Below are 5,166 nucleotides of genomic sequence, written 5' to 3'. Positions count from 1 at the left end.
ATTTTGACCAAAATCCCTCAATTTTCTGCATTTATATATATGCCAGAGCTATATAATTGTTACATTCTAATCCTACTTTTTTCCAAGGAACATTTTGAGCCCAATTTGAGGGTTGTAGCACCAACACAGCAGGTTTTAGATTTTTTTTCCAAGCAAGATTGCCCGAAAATGGCCCATTTTGGGCATAAAAAAGGGCGGAGAACCGCCATTTTTGGGAAATTTCAAAAAATATTTTAGATTTATGTTATTTGGGTCCCAACCCACCAAAAAAAATTATGCAAACTTAATTTTGAAAAAAAAGGTCTCTATAGCCCACTGCTAATACAACATTCAGAAAAAGAAAATATCAGAGTCCTTCCCCTCTCAGAAAAAAATATTTCAATGATTTCGAAAGATCAAGAGACAAATAACATTCTCCAGACTGTCCAGATTAAACGTACTTACTAAAACAAATTGTTTCAAAACATTCGAAAACATTTGCGCGCTCGTGTAGACACTCAAAAACCTTCGATTTTCAAAGCGCTGTTTACATTTTAAAATTCGAATGTATTTTCGGTGTAAAGCTCTGTTTAGACTTAAACACGGAAAAGATATGATTTGCTTACTTCTGTGTTTATTAATGGACGGGTAAACACCTTAAAAACATTCCTTTCGAATCCTCATGTGTCATGCTCATGTCTGTACTGCATATTTTAGATGCCCTACTTTTTTAAAACTATTTGGTTAAAGCAATAAATCAGCTGGGATCTGCTTATAGCTGGGATAACGTAGGACTTCTATTCTACCTGACAGGAGTATCCACCGCAAACTTTTCCAGAGGGGTCTTCTGATCTTGGATTTTCCAAGGAAGAGGTTTAGTCCATTTTTCATTAATCAGTTAATTTTACGACGTGTTATTTATCAAGATTATTTAAAGCTTCCAGAATCTTCGCTTCCAAGGATCTTTCCTGGGGAATCTTACTGTAAGTTGGTTTATTGTTGACATCCCTCTTCTAATTTTGACACCCTTTTTTAGAGAGTTTTAGAGAAGTTGTNAAATAAGCACAGGCCAAACAGGAACTAAAAAGCCTTGGGCGGCAATCAAAAATATGTTCCATTCGGGTCCTAAAACATCTTCAAATCCAGTCGGTCAGTAGTAAATTTTGTCGGATTTTTAAGATCTAGTAAATCCTGATGAATCAAGTCGGCAATCAACAGAATCTTATGCCGCCACCTTTAATTTGCCAAACTAAATGGGTGCGCACATCTGTTAACCTTAGAGCGGCCCTTATTATCTTTTTAAAATACTATCTTCGTTTAAAAGCATACCATCTTCTTAAAACAATACTATCTTCGTTTAAAACCATACTATCTTTTTAAAACAATACTATTTTCTTTTAAAAGCATACCATCTTCTTAAAACAATACTATCTTCGTTTAAAACCATACTTTCTTTTTAAAACAAGATTATCTTCGTTTAAAAACATACTTTCTTTTTAAAACAATAGTATCTTCGTTTAAAAACATATTATCTTTTAAAAACAATGCTATCTTTTTTTTTAAACATACTATCTTCGTTTAAAAATATACTATCTTTCTAAAACGATACTATCTTCGTTTAAAAACATACTATATTTTTAAAACAATACTATCTTCGTTTAAAAACATAATATCTTTTTAAAACAATACTATCTCATTTAAAAAGAAACTATCATATTTGAACCGATACTTACATCCAAAATTGAAATTGAAACTTTTCTTCTTTCTTCAATAAGGCCGAGTTAGGGTTGTCAGGTTATAGATCAACTAATTTGACTGATTATAAAAAATTCTGAGTTATAAATCTTTCTTGTCTCGCTTATCCAATTTCCAACGGTGCGCATGCGCATTATGATAACATGTGGCTGATCATCACGTTCTCTCAGCGTGCTTTCTGCACCCGGGGGGCGGTATTTATGCAAATGGAGGGTACGGTATGTGCCGTCCTTAAGGGTAGCTTTTTTGGATTTCCCGCTAAGGGTCGGAAAAATCAGAAAATCAAATTTCAGTCCCACTAAGGGTTGGAAAAAATCGGAAAATTTCAACTTTCTACCCCCTGAAAGATCGAAATTTGGTCAAACTTGGTCAAATTTGTCCAGCTAGGGGTCGTTGAGTCCAATCCTTTTTAAACCAGAAACTTGTTCCTCATTAATGATTTTGGTTGGCCCAGGTTGGCCTTCCCCTCCTCCTTAACGCCATGTTTATTTGAAATGCTGCTATTGCGTTCAATGTGTGTGTCACTCTACCCCAAGAAGGTACCCACTCTCCACCACCGTAGCCCCTATGATTTGGGTAAAAGAGACAAAACCTTACTTGACATTTAAAAAATATATTTTTTCACTCGTTAAAAAGCTGTTAACTCGGCTTAAAAATCGCTTTAAAAAGATAGTACAGGATAGTATGTTTTTAAACGTAGATAGTATTGTTTAAAAAAAGATAGTATGTCCAGACAGTGTCAATTGAACAACTTCGAACAAAAATCGCCATCGAACCAATCGAATCTCAATTGAACGGCCGATTCCTAGGTAATATTTGATTGTGTTCGATTGCGTTCGAGTAGCCTGGGTATCCAGACTCTAAATTTTAGAGAAAAAAAACTCTTACCTCAACATACAAAGATTCTAAAATTTTAGAGTCTGGTGCAACTAAAAAAGTCTGATACAGTTTTGAATGACACAGTCTGTGAGTGAACCCTTGTTGACAGAATCTCAAAACTTTGGAAACCCAGGCAGACACACATAATTACTTACCATAAAACTTCTTTTACAAACTCAAAAGCCTTTCAAAACTAATTCAAACCACATCCAACACAGATGTTACGTGAGGTAATCGTCACAAGCCAAAATCCATGTTCAACAGATTTTGAAAACGAAAGTGTAAAGAATAAACATTGCCGTAAACGCGTTTAAAACGCGGGTAAAAAGTCTTGGGCCGAGTCCCGCGTTTGCTCATTCAGCCAATCAGATCACACAATCTAGCCGGTTCCCAACTCCCGCTATAAAATCACATTGTAAATATCGAAATAAAACCGGGGGTTGAAATTTATACTAAAGGCTTATTTCGCTGAAAGAAAAGAGCTTTAATGAAACCAATTTTGGTTCAATATCTTTGTTATTATATACAAAACCTGAATCTAAATGGTTTTAAGAAGTAAAAGATTGTACGACTTCAAAAAAGACAAAGATCGTTTATGACCCCGTCTCAGATGAGGTTTCAGGCTTTATCTAAGATAGAGAACTAAAACAAGCTTGACCCACTAAACTATATATTCAGCACCAGACTCTTTGACATTCTGAGAAATTATTTGCCCGAGAAGAGCAGCAGATTTCAGCGAAATGCTGCTTTTTGCTCTAAAAGTGTATGGTGGAAATGGTGCTTGTTTTCAAACTTAAACATCAATTCATTTGAAATATTTTGTTTGTTTGGATTATTGAAAGGTCAAAGGTTTGTTTTATTTTTATTTTTTGATGATAGCTCCACTCAATCACTTACAATGAGCCTTTGAAATTTGTTTATTTTGTATTGTGATTGCTCTCTCGCATGGTGCCGCCATTATGGAGTTTTTTTTTTGCGTCTGCTAAATGCGATTTTGTGAGACTTTGCATTACCAACTTTTGCTTGTGGCAAACACCTGTGCCAACTGTCAGCCACATTCATAAAGGCTCCTTTCCATCAGCCATTTTGTTTAGAAATGAACCTGTGTATTCATTTTCATTTGTTTATCTTTTTTTGCAATGTCAGCTTTTTCCATAAATTATGCGCGCGCATCGAAAAATATCGAAAACCCCGCGAAAATTATACTCAGTGACTGGGCGCGTACTGACCAATTAGAGACACTCGCATATGCAGGGACAGATATCCCTGCAGACGAGTTACTTGGACCAGACCGTAAACCAGAGACAAAATATTAAAAAAAACTAGACAGTGAAACAGTTCACGGTCTGGATATCCAGGCTAGCGTTCGAGTAACGTTGTATTGGTTCGATTAATAGTTGACTATGTTCCATTGGTTCGATTACGATTATGTTTGACAAGTTTGATTACGATTAAATTAAATTGGATCACTCTGTTAGAGCTTTTTAGCGCTGGCGGCCGAGCGCTTATTAAGTATCGTACGAAAGCGAATAAAATCTAAATCAATCGAACGTAATCGAAGCAATCGAACGAATCCTGGGTAATATTCGATTGCGATTCGATAGACCTTTTTTCAAAGAGGATGTCCTGTTGAATAATTATGTAGTCCAGCCATAAAAACAATGATAGAGCCATGCATAATTACTGTATCATGCATATTGTAATAATTATGCATGGTTTTATCATTGTTTTTCTGCTGGACTACATAATTATTCAACAGGGTGGCCTCTTTGAAAAAAGGTCTATTGCGTTCGACAATCGAATTGCAATTATTCGATTGTGTTCAATTGCTTTCAATTGATTTGGCGTTCGATTCGTTCAATTGACACCGTCTGGGTATGTTTTTAAACGAAAATAGTATGTTTTAAAAAGATAGTATTGTTTTAAACAAGATAGTATTGTTTTAAACAAGATAGTATTGTTTTAAACAAGATAGTATTGTTTTAAACAAGATAGTATTGTTTTAAACAAGATAGTATTGTATTTATTGGCGCTTCCGCGCGCCATAAAAAGTATGAAGCAGGAAAAAATTTCTAGTAACTATAATGTCAGAAAATATAAGGTTTTTCTTCCAGACAATGATAGCTTAGCAAGTATAAATGAAAACAAATTTATAAGAAAAGAAACTAACCATGTTCTAATATCCCTAACACCAGTCCAGTTCAACCATTAAAATTCACATACAATAACAGATAAATACAATAATTTTTTTCTAAACTAAATGAACAGTAAAATGAGTCACAAATTAGCTATTATTGTAACAGGTTAAAACCTCTCAGCCAAGTCAAGTTTATTCGGATTCAAGATGGAGAAATCTATGTTTCGTCCCAATCCTCTGACAAAATCAACCAAACCAGGAGGTCCGCCTGCTGATTCCGCGAAAAATTCATTCGGCAAATTATACGCCCCTACTAACCTAACAACCTTCTCTCCTCGCTCATTTTTTCTTTACCACCCTTCCATCCGCCCAATCAACGCCAAATTTTTAATTTGTGTTTTTTGCTGAGAAAACGG

General features: G+C 35.0%; 1 protein-coding gene across 1 annotated transcript in view; it reads right to left on the bottom strand.

Moving 5' to 3' along the window:
* Positions 1-4,874, bottom strand: part of LOC136808871 (WAS/WASL-interacting protein family member 1-like) — a 20,266-nt gene extending 15,392 nt beyond the window's left edge. Inside the window, exon 1 of the mRNA XM_067065430.1 lies at positions 4,784-4,874. The gene's annotated coding sequence lies outside the window, so the exon portion shown is untranslated. The remainder of the gene's footprint in view (positions 1-4,783) is intronic.
* Positions 4,875-5,166: the final 292 nt, after the last annotated feature.

The sequence above is a fragment of the Clytia hemisphaerica genome, unplaced genomic scaffold (genome assembly GCF_902728285.1).
Source record: "Clytia hemisphaerica strain Z4C2 unplaced genomic scaffold, Clytia hemisphaerica genome assembly, whole genome shotgun sequence".
NCBI classification, from domain to species: Eukaryota; Metazoa; Cnidaria; class Hydrozoa; order Leptothecata; family Clytiidae; genus Clytia; species Clytia hemisphaerica.
This window is presented reverse-complemented; position numbering and strand designations above follow the sequence as displayed.